We start from the raw sequence: 16,072 nt of genomic DNA, 5'->3' as shown, positions 1-16,072 counted from the left end.
TTGTTTGTGGACCGAAAAGGAAATTTCCAGGAGTTATTGGTTTTTTTATTCATTGCATATCTTATGAACAATCAATATGTGTGATAGAGTATAACCGCTCACAATTTGTTGTGTTCTTGGTAGAACTATTCACAAAGTCCTGAATTTGGAATTAGTATAACTTTTATTAGTAAAACCAATCTTAAGTAATCACCTGTGGTATGATAGGATTATGTATGCCTTGGGGAAAGGGAACTGATCCTTGTAAGGGGTGCAACACATCAAGGGGAACCGATCGAGGTATGGGGTGCAACAAGGTTTATAGCAGAAAGGGGAACCGATCCTATGGACATGTGCAATACATATAAGTTAGATATCATATATATGTGGGGAACCGATCCTAGTACCTAGTCAACCGAATCTTTGGGAAGCTAGTGTGACTATGCGAAGTACTCACATGGAGGTAGAACCGAAACTTGTTTTGGTAGAACCGTAAACCCATGATTGTGATTGAATTTTGGTTTGATCAATCACATAGTTCTTGAAAGTCAGATGAACCAATTATAAACTTGTTTGGAAGTGTGGAAAATAGGTTTCAAGGTTGTCAGTGTGAAAGAGAACTTACAAAGTAAAGATGTCGACAAACTTTGAACACTTGCTGTGAATGTTTATTTATATAATTGTTCAAAGATATTCCTTAACGGCTAAGGGAAGAGAATCCCAGGATCGAAACATAAGTAAGTTAAGAATCTTTTAATTAAGGTTATTCATTTCACTTTGTAGGGAAATTACAGAATTAGTAATGTGCATTTACTGCTTAGATTTTCTGAGAGATTTCGATTGTTATTTTTGGACAGAGCACTTCCAGGAATTACGAAAACCTAATTTGTGCTTTAATGAATATCTTGAGAATATTTTCGATTTTGGAAATTCCTTGGTGTCCAAACTTCCTTGTCTATAAATACACGAAGTTTGCCTTTCTAGCAAACTAATCCTTAACAATAGACTTCCTCTTTTGTATTTGTTACTGGTGTAGCCGCCTATCGGAGAGGAGAGTAATCTAATTAGGTGAAATCTCTTACGCCCTCTCGTTTTAAAGTCTTCTTTGGGATTGAGAAGCTCTAGCGTGACCCGTTGGTGGGAAACTAGATAATTGCGGTTTATCTTTGTTTTCGATTGATTTGATTGACTAACGGTGGTTGAAATCTGATTGCACCTAGTTTGTTTATTCTTGAGAATCTTTTTTTCTGATATATAAGATTCACTCAAACTAGTTTAGAGTTTCGACGGGGATCTTTAGACTGTTGTTAATTCTAAAAACGATCTTGTGATAATCCATTGTTAACAGACTCCGTTCTGTGCGTGATTGATCACAAGAGATTCAAGTGATTGTGTGCAGGTTTTTATTGAAGATTTAAGAAGATTTGAAGACAAAGAAGATATGAAGATCTTACTTAGGTTTTATAATCTTTGATATGCACAATACTTGTTTGGGTAAAAGAGGATACAAAATTAATAATAGGTTTATCCTTGTGGTAGATTGGATTGATTAATTGAGTAGATCGGCATCAACACGGTTCTTAGGATTAAAGGTGTTGTTGGCTTAATCTTAATCGATTACCTTTGGGTGATTGAACATAATATAGATTTAGACCCGACGAAGGAGTTTATGTTAACATAAACGGAAGAGCCTTTGTCCGACTCATATCACTTGGTTGAATAGAGTTGATACCAAACATATTTCTTGTCCCTTTACTGTTTGGAATACGAACCAAAGAGATTGTTCCAAGTACGTGACTTATACATAAGTCGGAGGTGTGGGAATACAGACGTAACTAGGTGAACTATAGGGTTAGTTACTTGGTCTCAACTATACGAAGTTAAGTGTAATTTTGTGTAGCGGCTTAATCCTGAGAGTATTCAATTCTGGACTAGGTTCCAGGGTTTTTCTGCATTTGCGGTTTCCTCGTTAACAAAATCTTGCTGTGTCATTTACTTTTATTTTCCGCATTATAATTGCTGTTATAATTAAAGTAAATTACACAAACGTTAATTCCTATTTACTTGATAAGCAATCTTATTGTTTTTGGTAAAATCCGAACCTTTGTATCAAGTAAACATACTTCGTTTTTGTATTGTCTCGATCTCGTATCCATAGACGATCGCACGAAGTGTGAACCGATTAGTTGTATTGTCTCGACTCAGTCCATAGACAATCACTTTCGTATAAAGGACTTATAGGTAGGAAAAGTTTTAGCTTGAGGTATATTTGGGTACCCTCACCTTTTCAGACTATACACTATCACAAGTTTTTGTAAATTAATTTAAAAGTTATGTCAATTTTTCTCCCATCATGATGAAATTGGTAAAAGCTGCCTGTATATGATTGGTCTGAAATGTCTCATTTTGCTTTTATACTAAGGTTATGCCCGATGAATAGGAAAATCCAGTCACACTTGTAACATTAAATAAGGGATACGGATAATGCTCTTATGAGGCTATCAAAACATGATTCACATTCTCTAAATTATTATTTCTTCATTCGAAGATGAGGAGATTATAATGCTTGTGGGTACTGGTACTAGTAATTTATTGAATTTTTCAAAGTGTGCATACAGTAGAGAATTGTGTGGATCATAATAAAAAAATGACTGTCAATTATTCATTTATAGTAGCTATTGAAATAAATTATGGTGGTCGTAAACTCCTCTGCAGAGAAATGTCGACATATGTGATCGGTTGGTGCACAATCCAAATTAAGTTGGATTAATCTCCCGATTGACGCAATTTTGGATCCAAGACTTAACGTCTTAAAATTGCCAAGTCTGGAAATTACAAGTTGGTGTAGTGTTCATGCGTTATAAGAAAAACATGATCATATGATGCATTTTCCGTTGTAGCCCCTAAAGGATTCATATTGCATTCATATACAAAATATTGTCGGGGAATATATTGGAATTTGTAATCCTTGAAGGATTCAAATTATATTCGGGCAACCACCTGACTCGATTATGTAAGATTTAACAATCATTTATGTGTTTTTAGAAATTTGGTATATAACCAAAAATCTGGATTAATTAATATATGTTATCAACTGTATAGGTCTCTTGAGGAGTTCTTAAAAACACAAAAATTAACGTTTTAGAAACATATATATATATATTTTTCTCTTAATTATGGCATTTAATATTATGCTTGCGTAAAAATTTGTATTTATAATTTAGACTAAAATCATGATTTTAACCTTTGTTTACTGTAATATACTCGTATAGTTGAGTTAGCGTCCATAAGTCATCAGTAGTTATACTCTTTTTCCTCCCTTACAGGTTTTTTTCTCATATGATTTTTCTTGACAAGGTTTTAACGAGGCAACATCTCACTGGCGTTTAATTTCAAAATGTTGATATTGTACTCTTTTTCCTTCGTCTAGATTTTGTCCCATTGGGTTTTACTGGCAAAGTTTTACCGACGTAAGTTTATTGAACATGGTGGTTATCCTGTGGGGATTATATCAATCTCATTTATTTGGTGGATTCCCACCATTAAGTAGGTCATTTTATTAGTCTTACATGGGTTATTAGCAAATATAAATAAATAAGTAAATAAATAAAATCATTTTGTTAGACCAAATCAACATAAGAAGTCCTTAGAACTTGGATGTCATTTTGATCCAAATAAGATATGACTACAATTACAGTTTCGTTCACTTACACTAATGTGTCTACATCTTGGCCATTTGTTAAATAAACTACATCAACTACTTATGAAAATCGTCTCTAAGAAGCTAACAATCCTTGACATAAGACCCTTTTGTATTTAACGAAGCATAAAAACTCATGAACAGTACTACTACTAGACAAACACAAAAAAATACTTTATCAATTAAAAAATTTATTCATGAAAGAACAACAATCTCATGCATTCAGGAAGTTCGTTTATCGAAATTGGAAAGTCTCGACTCAAAGATTTGCAAGATTTCACTAAAGTACTTATCAAGGGGAGTCACAATAAAAATTATTTTTCTGGACTATGGCATTGTACTCTTTTTCATTCGTCAAGGTTTTGTCCTATTAAATTTTTCCTTGTCAAGATTTTAACGAGGCAACATATGCATGTCCAATCCTGTTTTAGGTTTTCTCACAATTGTACTCTTTTATTTTGATCAGGTTTTATCCATTTAGGATTTCTTGACAAGGTTTTAACGAAACAATTATCTTAGACACAATGGTCACCAGGGGGTGTTCAATGTTGGGAGTGTTATAAACGTGTAATTTAGTTTATAAAATGAGGTTACAGTTGTTACTCCAAGAATCTCCAGAGATAAAATTATCATAGGTTTTTGGTCCTGTTTAATGCAATGAACTGGATCGCTGATCCAACCCAGAAATATCAGGGATTAAACATGATCCGGCGAGCCCTTACATCTAACAGTGATTAGTCCGCCGATCCTACTGATAGACACATATTTGTGTCTGAAATATCCTCAGTGTCTGTATTGCTAGTGCTTGATTTTATACTTATTATGGTGTTTTTATGTTTGTATAGGTGTTTTTGGAGAAATTCACTTGTGTGGAAAAAGTTGCTCGAAAAGTGCTATTTGGACCCCCGGAGGACATTTGCTAAACGGACCACCAAGTCGGATAAGGAGCACCTAAATTACTAAGGGGCACCTTCTTCACTATTTGCACCCTAGGGCGCCACCTGCTATTTGCACCCTCAGTTTGGTTAGGGAGACACCATCTTCTTAATTCAAGTTTCAGTTTTGGCGGGAACTTTTGCAGCCACCGGCCAGAGATCAGGGTTTGCGATGTGAGCGTGTTTTAGGTAGATTAAAAGGCTGAAAATCATTGGGTATTTTTCTCTGGACTAGACAGGAGTGGTAGGATCGCTAAGATCGATCCAGTTGGGATGGATAATTATTTGGAAGCAAAACATGGAGTGAGGAAAAACTCGTGTTTTCCTGCATTTAATCTGTGAAGATTGATGAAGATATTTGGCGAGATTCTTGGCTTGAACTGGATTGGTATTGATCTGTTATGCTAAAACAGGGGTGATCACTGCATTTGATTCAGAAAAGGAAGGTCGATTCTCTCATTTAAAGAAAACTGGGCCCATATATTCTTTGTGAAATATTCTCGGGACTTCTCGTTATTTTGGAAAGTTATCTTGTGGTAGAGGCGTGTTTGATGTTATCTGGTGCGTATAAAATATTTTTGGAGTGTGTTGCATATCTGTAGACGCATGAGAAGGCAAATCAGGGAAGAAAATATTTCTGAGAACATTTTACTTCACTGCATATAATGGGAGATTTTGTGGAGTAATGAGGAGTTATTCTTGGTCCTGTTGAGTATAAATACGACTCTGGGGTAGCATAGAGGGGGGAGGAAGAGTGAGGGGAGGAAACAGAGCGTAGAACAGGAAGTTGCAGAGCTTGTCTCTTCTGCTGCCATTGAAGGAGAGAACGAAGAACATAAGACGCTAAAAAACAGTCGTTCATCAACAGTGACAACGACACATACTGAAGCGTTGCATTTGCTACAGTGACATTGGCATTTTCCATTTATCGTTCTTCGTAACAGTTTATTTTGCAACACCTTTATACTATTGCAAATATCTGTTTTCTACTATTTTCCAATAAAAACACCATTTGAGCTATGAGTTATCTTTTTGAGTGTGTTTTCATCATGAGAAGCTAGACCCCATCGATGGGACGACGGACGAAGCTGAATTTCATCATGTGGTAAATTTAATTAATTCCTTATTTACTTTTTGCACCGAATATAAATGATTTCTGATTTCTATTAATCAATTGTTATCTTGTTTGATAGTGTATGCTTAGTCTTAGGTGTTTTTGATACACTATGCTTGTAATTTATAATTGATGTTTTACGAGATCTATTTTGGAAAAGAATAGAGTTAATATTTCTTGTGTTTGGAGCTATAATTGCCTAGTATTAATTTCTGAACCACTTGAATATGAAAAATAGTGAAATCCCGAGTCTCAGTGAATTCTTCATCCCGTGACATATTTTGTATGTAATTTCTTATTTTTATATTTTAGCCTAGAATCAATTTCAACAAAGTCTGAGTGAACGACAACTCTATTTACCACTATCAAAAATAACATCATTTTGGCGCCGCCGACGCGGATTTGTTTATAGATTTGTTTTTAGGTTTTATTTTTATTTGTTTTTTTTTACGAGTTTTGGTATTTCTGTTTGCTTTCATATTTGGAGCTTAGCTAAAGGAAAAAGAGAAAGTGCTGAAAAGAAAGGAAAAGCCCAAAAAGGAAAGAAAAGAGAAATCCAAAAGGAGTGAAGAAGAAGATTTTGTAAATATTTTTATTTTTATTTTTTCAGAAACTGTAATTAAGGTTTTATTTTTGTAATATTTTATTTTTGGATATTTTTTTCTTCGTTTCTTTTGGACATTGAACATTGGACTTTATTTTTAAAACCCTAAGGAAGGATTAGTTTAAATATAAACTGCACAGGGAAGGATGGCGATTACGATATCGCCTCGGCCCCTCGGGTTCGTACACTGACATTGGAGTCGGTAGCCCGAGTTGACTTCAATGCTTCATCCTTCGTATGGAACGGGAGGTAAGAATTATAAACACCCTCGAATCCCCTGTCAGCGGGTTTACTGGATGATTTCGTATGCATATATGTTGAGGACCTGAAATCGGATTTAATTTTCTAGTAAAAGGCAAGGCCTGGCCAAATCAAGATACAGACTCGGATTTCATCACCGTTTCCTTCTTGTCCGCCTTAGGAACACGTAACCTACGTGAACCTAATCCTTAAAATTTGGACTAGAACGAGACCGATTGGGTAACGATCTTATTAGGAAAGTCGTTCAGAAACTACTGGTTACTCTTTTGAGCATACTTTGAAGTTCATGATGGTTTCTGTGAGTTGAATACACCGCCTTGTAACTCCGGTGAGGCCTTGGGTATCAAAGCTCCACTGAGCTTCCCTCGTCTCTATTCAACTTACTTTCACTCCGATTGATTCCAGAGAGGTTTGCTCAGATTGTAACGAATTCCTTTTCGAAAGAATAGAAGTTGGTCTAGAAAAAATCTAAGGGAGCCATCATGCTTTTTGTTTGTTAGATAAAATAGGCTTGTTGTGGTCGAGTCAGCCTTCCTTGTGCTTGTTTAGAATTCTCTTGCAGTTAGGATGTCGAACTGGTATAGCCAATATAATGATTATTCGACTGAGCAACATGAACATTATTCTTTTTATGACCATAGTGTGAATAGTGGTTGGGAACGCGAAACTTTTGAAGGTTATGGGTCATACCATGGTGAGCCCAATTATTATCCACACGGGCATCAGTCATACGGGAAAGAAGATTATAATACTAGTTCTCCGTCTTTAGAGGATACAATCAGACTATTGAAAAGTAGTCCTTTTTATGATCCTTCAGTTCATATTCCTTCTCTAGAAGAGTCTCTCAGGAATTTAGCCGAGTCATCACGTAAGTTAGCTGAATCGACATACAAGGTAGATAAGGTGAACAACGTAGTTATGGACGAAAGAACTGCAATAACGACTGAATCTTCTTTGGAAGATATCCTCAATAGGTTAAGTGAAAACTTGGATCCAACACTTATGGAGATTTCTTTAGAAGAGACCCTTGAGAGGATAGTTGAGTCGACACGTAGACTTGAGTTAGAGACGAACGAAAGTATTGCTCGAAATGACTTGAATTTCCAATATGGTGTATCCAATAATACTCTTGAAAATGAGGATAGTTATTTGCATAATCAAGATATCAAGGTTAGAATTGGTGACACTCCTTGTGTAGATGAGGTTCAGCCATTTCCATGTTATGATAATGATGAGTATGATGTGGACAATGTTGATGAAGAATCTAAAGTATTTAGGCTTGGTGATCAGGAATTTGTTACTCCTATTGAGCTTGATAATGATAATGATATTTCTGGTTCAAATCCAGATAATTTTAAATATTATCCACCTATTCAAAAGGAAGGGGATTTGACTAGAGATAATACCGTTTTATACGAAGTTGTACTTCCTTTTGATTACGAAGCCAATGATGGTTTAGAGGAACTAGTTTATCCTGAGAATATTGTTTTCGAGTCTAGAAATTTAGAAACTATACTCTTAGAAGAAAATTAACTCATAGAGATGAGTGAGGATGAACCTGACTTAGAAGAATCAATTGACCATTTCCAAGAATCTGATGACCTAGAAATTAGGGAAGTTGTGACTAGTCTTTCTAGAGACACTGAAAACTCTAAGTTTAGGGGTGATCATCATTCTCCATTTGCTTTAACTCTTAGAAAGGCCCCTCACTTGGGACTTGACATATGTGCCTCAAACATTTTACAAGATTATCTTCATACGCGTTTTCCCGAACCTAATAATGTCCAGAAAGAAGTTCAGTTGTTAGAAACCCATCCTCTGGTTGATGTGGTTTACCCAGGCTATGATACCCAGATTGATTTTGTTTTCCCACCAAAAACTTTTATTTCAATTGTGGGAACGTTTGAATTTGAAATGTGTTAGTTATTGAGTTTTGAGACTAAACCTAATTACTTTAGGAGATTAGGGTTGACACATTTGTTTAAGGAAGACCACCTCTTTCATTGTGGTCAGCTGTGTGAGTCAAATATGACTGACTTAGAGGATACCCAATTATTCAGGCTTTTGTTATGCGCTTCTAAGTTCTTAATTGAATATTTCCAGACTCTTCAGCCTGATCTTCAGAATGCCTTGGAGGAAATCCAACCGATGAAAACTTTTTATTTAGACCCTTTTATAGAGCCTGAACCTGAACCACAACTAGATGTAGTTTTCTTAAGCAAGGGTATGTTCGGTATCTTCTTGGTCTATTGCAGTTTCCTCTTCTTGTGGATAACACTTTTTGATCCAGATGACCCACAGTTATTCCGGCTACTGCTATATGATTCTACGAGGTGACTAATTCTTCCAATGTCTGGCTGAAGACTTTAAACTTAGCACTTCTTGGGAGGTAACCCATTTTCATGCGACACGGTAATGTTCATCCTTATTTCATTTCCCTCAAGTGGTAATAGTTTTTCCTTGTTCATGTTTTTAATTTTATCTTTAGAACATTGAGGACAATGTTAAATTTAAGTTTGGGGGTAAGGGAGAAACTTCTAGCGTCACATAATATCCGGTTAGCTAAGTTTACATATTGTTTCTCACCAAAAATATAGAAAGTGGAATTGTAGGGATAACATTCTATTAAGACATTAGAGAAAAAGACATTGAGATCTTTGAAATTCAGGAGAGAACTTGTTCCTTTTAGAGGATAACCATGATGGACCTAACCATCCATGATGGAAAGGCAAGTAGGTCACAAGGAAACGCCAGAAAGACAAAGCAACCTCACAATGTAGTCTTAGTTACTGGATTACAACTCTCTCTCAGTAGAAACTTATCATCATCAACAAGCAGAGCGACATCAAAATCTATGAAGAAAGTTGAAGACGTTTAAGGTTTAGAAGCAACAATATAAAAGAATAATTCAAAAAATCAAAGTTGAAAATTTAGTTAAAATAAGTTATAAGAGCAAATGATATAAGTTGTTGAAGTTCATGATACCAAGACATCACAAGTTGCGAAGATCCAAGTTCTAAAGTCCTTCTCTCATGGCCATTTAAATTTTTGTCTTGTTATTTTTGTGTTGAAATAAAAAATAAAAAAAAATAAAAAAAATCATCGTTGGTTTTTGTTCAATAAGGCCATAGGGAAGTAAAAATCTATAAGGAATTTTCAAGAAAGAAATTAAGAAGAAAAGTTAAATTGTCAAGGTTCTACGAGGTTCTAGAGTTTATCATCAACAGTTGAAGCCAAAGAAGGCGTTGTTTCTACTGAGCACTATGAGAGAGTCGAAGAGAGATGTGCATATTTGTTGCTTTTTTAGTCCGCTTTCCATTTGACACAAGATCTTTCTAACACTGGTTCAACTCATCACACATAATTAGTCCAGCTGTGTAGCAGATGTCCCTCTCATCTTTATCTCTCTCCTAATCTTATCTAGCTGTAAAGCGGATGTATCTTACAATGTTTATCTAGCTGTGTAGTGGATATATCTTTATCTAGCAATGTTGCGGATGTGTCTCCCATTTTCTTTAGTCAGCTTTAGAGTTGACACCTTTAATTTCTCTGGCAGTTCTAGTTACTTGGAGATATGTTGAGAATATGTATGTCCTCATAGCTCTTTGGATACTTGTGACCAATTATAAGTCATGGTTTTATGGGTACACCTCTGGTAAACCCTCCCGAGTTTATAACTCGGTCACTAGAGCCACCTAGTGAGTTAGGATTATATATTCTAGATTATTTTTGCTCGCGGACTAGCAAATAATAAGTTTGGGGGTATTTGATAGACACATTTTTGTGTCTGAAATATCCTCAGTGTCTGTATTGCTAGTGCTTGATTTTATACTTATTATGGTGTCTTTATGTTTGTATATGTGTTTTTGGAGAAATTCACTTGTGTGGAAAAAGTTGCTCGAAAAGTGCTATTTGGACCCCCGGAGGACATTTTCTAAACGGACCCCCAAGTAGGATAAGGAGCACCTAAATAACTAAGGGGCACCTTCTTCATTATTTACACCCTAGGGCGCCACCTGCTATTCACACCCCCAGTTTGGTTAGGGGGACACCATCTTCTTAATTCAAGTTTCAGTTTTGGAGGGAACTTTTGCACCCGTCGTCCAGAGATTAGGGTTTGCGATGTGAGCGTGTTTTAGGTAGATTAAAAGGCTGAAAATCATTGGGTATTTTCCTCTGGACTAGACAGGAGCGGTAGGGTCGCTGGAATCGATCCAGTTGGGCTGGATAATCATTTGGAAGCAAAACAGGGAGTGAGGAAAAACTCGTGTTTTCCTGCATTTAATCTGTGAAGATTGATGAAGATATTTGGCGAGATTCTTGGCTTGAACTGGATTGGTATTGATCTGTTACGCTAAAACAGGGGTGATCACTGCATTTGATTCAGAAAAGGAAGGTCGATTCTCTCATTTGAAGAAAACAGGGCCCATATATTCTTTGTGACATATTCCAGGGACTTCTCGTTATTTTGGGAAGTTATCTTGTGGTAGAGGCGTGTTTGATGTTATCTGGTGCGTGTAGAATCTTTTTGGAGTGTGTTACATATCCGCAGACACATGATAAGGAAAATCAGGAAGAAAATATCCCCGAGAACATTTTTCTTCACTGCCGTATAATGGGAGATTTCGTGGAGTAATGAGGAGTTATTCTTGGCCCTGTTGAGTATAAATACGACTCTGGGGTAGCATAGAGGGGGGAGGAAGAGTGAGGGGAGGAAACAGAGCATAAAACAGGAAGTTGCAGAGCTTGTCTCTGCTGCTTCCATTGAAGGAGAGAATGAAGAACATAAGACGCCAAAGAACAGTCGTTCATCAACAGTGACAACGACACATACCGAAGCGTTGTATTTGCTACAGTGACAATGGCATTTCCCATTTATCGTTCTTTGTAACAGTTTATTTTGCAACACCTTTATACCATTGCAAATCTCTGGTTTCTACTATTTTTCCAATAAAAACACCATTTGAGCTATGAGTTATCTTTTTGTGTGTGTTTTCATCATGAGAAGCTAGACCCCATCGATGGGACGACGGACGAAGCTGAATTTCATCATGTGGTAAATTTAATTAATTCCTTATTTACTTTCTGCACCGATTATAAATGATTTATGATTTCTATTAATCAATTGTTATCTTGTTTGATAGTGTATGCTTAGTCTTAGGTGCTTTTGATACACTATGCTTGTAATTTACAATTGATGTTTTACGAAATCTATTTTGCAAAGAATAGAGTTAATATTTCTTGTGTTTGGAGCTATAATTTCCTAGGATTAATTTCCGAACCACTTGAATATAAAAAACAGTGAAATCCCGAGTCTCAGTGAATTCTTCATCCCGTGACATATTTTGTATATAATTTCTTATTTTTATATTTAAGCCTAGAATCATTTTCAACAAAGTCCGAGTGAACCACAACTCTATTTACCACTATCAAAAATAACATCACCTATCCGTTCGTGTTATTACGAAACTTGAGTGGGATTCAAATCGTGTAAGTTGAATAAAACGCTTGTGCTCTCTTTCTTGGTTAGATTTTTTTTCTTCTTTTTTTCTTTTTACAAAATGCAGGGACGTACCCTGAAATCTTCTTGGGGTAGGGATGTAATATCACTAGTTGATGATGTGGCCGAATATGGTGGAAAATTCTTTTGAACAAATCGCATGATTGGTGGTTAACTGAGATTCATCTATGAAATACTAGATAGGTAAAAGATTAAAAGGCACAAAGCTAATAATGAAAGTGATTAGAGAGAAAAGTTATAAATATTTGAAAGAAAAATTGAAAAATAAACAGATGAGATGAAAAAATATTTAATGTTTAATGACGATAACGGGCTAAACATTATTTAGGCTGAAGCTATATTAACTAATCACTAATATTTTTATGAGTCCGGAATAAGCAGAGAATAGGTTTATGGGAGGCATGCAATGGGTTAAGGAGATGAATGTAGACAAGATGAAGTTTGAGGTCGAAGATGGTGGTAGATGCTGTTAACAAAGATGATTTTGACTGGAGAACTCGTAATTTAATACTAGACATTAATAATTTATTTCGAGATTTTAAACTTTGGTAAAGCAGGAATATGCCAAATGAAAAATGTAAAATAGCTGACATGCTTTCAAAGTTAGCAAGAATAAATAGAATGAGTGATGTTTGGTTATTAGTTCCTCTTGATAACATAACTATTCAGCTACAAGAGGAGGTTGTTTATGTAAACACTCAAGTTTTTCGTTTAAAAAGAAAATGAAAAAAAGTCACTAATATCAGTTTTTGTTTAAAAAAAAAGGAAAAAAAATCACTAATATAAATAGGCTGAAGACTGATTTTTAAAAAGTTTCCTAATACATAAAAAAAAAGTTTGGGTCAAAAACAAAACAGGGACGGGCTATAGCACGGGTTAGCCCCTAGCTAGGCCCGTCCATTAGTCACTATATACAATTTATTCTTCTCTTCTAGTCTCTTTGATCTTTTCCGAGGAGTTGTAAAGAGAGTCGAGGGTTTTTGATTTCTTCCCTGAAATCCATCAACCTCCTTTCAATTACGAAATGCAAACAAACCTAGACAGAGAGAAAGAGGAAATCCAACATAATTCTGGACATTCTTTTTAGGTTTTATTTTTCTTTGATGATTTATGTCTCTCTCTATTTGAAATCTGAAATTAAATTGAGATAAAAGAAAGAGAGAAGGTTGAAGTTGAGAGCATTTAGACCAACAAATGATAAGATCGTTAAGATTCAGCTTCATCCTACCCATCCATGGCTTGTTACTGCTGATGCTTCTGATCATCTTGCTGTCTGAAAATGGGACAGGTACGTATCTCTCAAGAATCTCTTTCTCTGCCCAAATAGAAAGGGCGGTAAGATCTGATCTTGAGTTATTTTGTAAAATGTGCAGGTGATTTATGAGTTAAACGTAGGTGGAGTTGATGCAGGGCGTTTGATTGGAGCCAAATTGGAGAAGCTACCTGCGGGAGAATCCGCAGGTACACTTATATCTAACTTCACAAGTAAACTTTCAGTCTCGTTTCACATTTCTGCAATAGGCACTCTATATATATATCATACGGAAGAATAAATTACGTTCCCGTTCGTTTCAAACTGTAGATATACATCAAACACAAATAGGCACAAGGATACCTGAGGAATTTTCTTATATTTTCATAATTACTGTAGTGATACATTATTCTATTCCTATCAAAAACATTGAAATAAGCACAATGATATATTTTCAAGCTCTATAGTTAGGTAAGTAGGATGATGATTACTGGATTGTTTCATTTGGGTCTATCTCAATTCGCCCCTCGTCTTACCTGGGTTTTTCAACACAAGAGTACTGAACCTGGTGGCTTGACTGAAAGCTCAGGAGCTCTGGGTAATTTATACTGCTGCTGCTGGGTTCCATTTACCTAATTCCTAATATTAATTTTCTAATCCAGTATTGTGCCTTTGTAGAAATTTCGTGAAGACTTTAGTTAGGACAAAGGTTTTATCGCCAGAAAATAATGTATTGAAGATCTGAGATGCCAGAACAGTGAACATGTCAGAGAGTCTTGTTCACAATTGTTGGTTGCATCTTACAATTGTCAAGTTCCCGGCTCAGTCTGCACCTGAGTAGCTCGCAAGTCACCTCTTACCAAACGGGATCCTGTCACCTCTAGGTACTCAATAGGATTAGAAAGAGGTTCATCCTCTTAAGCGCAGCAGCTCTGTGTTTGAACTCTGTAATTAGCGTCCGGGAAAGGTGAGCGGGCGAGTTTTAGGCCCAATCATTTTGGTATAACAAGAATATTAAAGGCATATTTTGTTTGAAAAAGGATGGTTGTTTCTTCTTTTAAACTCAAGGAAGAAGTGAAATAACTTAAATGGTGATAGGAAGGTAGGTGCTCGAAAGAGAATAACTGAGTTATATGATATCATCTGCATAGATGAAAATACTATTTTGCGCAGTGCTACTTTTTGAACAGATAAAGAGGCGTGAGCTTGAGAAAGAAAGGAGACTAGGGAATGATCAAATGAGCATTTACGCAAGCTTGAATTGTTTAATGTTGGCAGTTATGAATTATTTTATTAAACACCTTTATCATGCATTCTAATCTTCTTCTGCATAAGGTTCTCGATATTCCCTCAGCATTCGGCTCTAGTTTCTGTTTCCTTCTCCCTTTAGTTTTCATCTCATAAGAGTAACATACTAGGTGGACGTGGGTAAATGGCACGCACACACCATCTAAGCCTTATCTGCTGAATGGTTTGTAACAAGAAATAAGTAAAGTTAATATGCACCATGATTTTAAACACTTGAAGCCGGTCCTACTTACATTATATAGCTCTGTGTTGTAATGTATGTGTAATACTAGAACAGTTTGATGTTTCAATTTGCTAATTTTTGTCTCTCTTCTTTGTATTTGGATGGTTGATAGTCCAAAGGAAAACCCACTGAGGGCCGTTCGTGGAGGAAGGTAATTCGTCTAATATGATCATTGCCACTTTCTTTTGTTTCTTTTGGAAATTTAAGTACCATTAATGACATCTCAGTCTAACGGCCAAACCTACAATTTTCCCCTTCAGTGTAAAGCAGGTAACTTTTTATGATGATGATTTCCGATTTTGGCAACTTTGGCGGAATCGCTCTGCAGCTGCTGAGGCTCCATCTGCTGTTTACCAACACTCGTCGTCTTTTAGTTCTCCTGCATCATCCACCAGAGGGAGGCATTTTCTTGTCATTTTCTGTGAGAATAAACCCATATTTTGGATTTGGTGATCATGCGCGACCATGATGTGCCCAAGCAGGATCTTGATAACAAGTCTCTTCTGTGGTAAGTTTTAGCAGTCCTGTATATAAAATTCTCATTTTACATTGTTGGAGTTAAGCAAAGAAAGTCTAATATACTCACTGCAGGTGGAAGTTCTTTTATTTATTTATTTATTTTTGAGATTTAGTCTGCCCTTATGAATTGGAGTCGGAAACTGAGAAACTTACCTCTTATGTTCCTTCACGGGTGCTCTATTCTTGCTCTAAATAAGCTTTTAAAATGTTGGTCCAATTTATATCTCGTTCTTATCTACGAATACTAATAGTAGAATAATAGCGTATCAAATACAGGGTCCGATTTATGGGAACTATATTCTCGACTACAGTGTATTATATTGCACAGTAGCTCACTTTTAGTGCTTAATGTACAGTTTTGTAAAAAGAACAGAGAGAAGAAAGAAATTGATTCTCTTGGTCAATTGCTGTTCTTGCCTCACTTGCCACAGAAGTGATTATTCACTATTCTTGATTCCAAAACTTTTCTACATATTGTCATATTCAAATTCTTGTATTTCACACTTTCTTCTTTGATTGCAACACATTTGATTTGTCGTCTAAATATCTCCAAAATTGGTGCTCTACGCTTCTGTCCTTTTTGTTGTTTACATGTTAAAGATGTTAAAATTCTGGCAAGTGCCTTCTTATTCTGCAATGGCCATATCTTGGCATAT

The 16,072-nt window shown here is 35.9% G+C and overlaps 1 long non-coding RNA gene across 1 annotated transcript; it reads left to right on the top strand.

Moving 5' to 3' along the window:
- Positions 1–12,955: 12,955 nt before the first annotated feature.
- On the top strand, positions 12,956–14,990 carry LOC113338892. Its single transcript, XR_003354880.1, has 3 exons — positions 12,956–13,402; positions 13,488–13,575; positions 14,045–14,990. It is a non-coding gene; the product is annotated as an uncharacterized LOC113338892 (long non-coding RNA).
- The last annotated feature ends 1,082 nt before the right edge of the window (positions 14,991–16,072 follow it).

This window comes from Papaver somniferum, unplaced genomic scaffold (assembly GCF_003573695.1).
Source record: "Papaver somniferum cultivar HN1 unplaced genomic scaffold, ASM357369v1 unplaced-scaffold_19, whole genome shotgun sequence".
Classification (NCBI taxonomy): Eukaryota; Viridiplantae; Streptophyta; class Magnoliopsida; order Ranunculales; family Papaveraceae; genus Papaver; species Papaver somniferum.
Note: the sequence above shows the minus strand (reverse complement) of the source record. Positions and strands in the feature narration are given on the sequence as shown.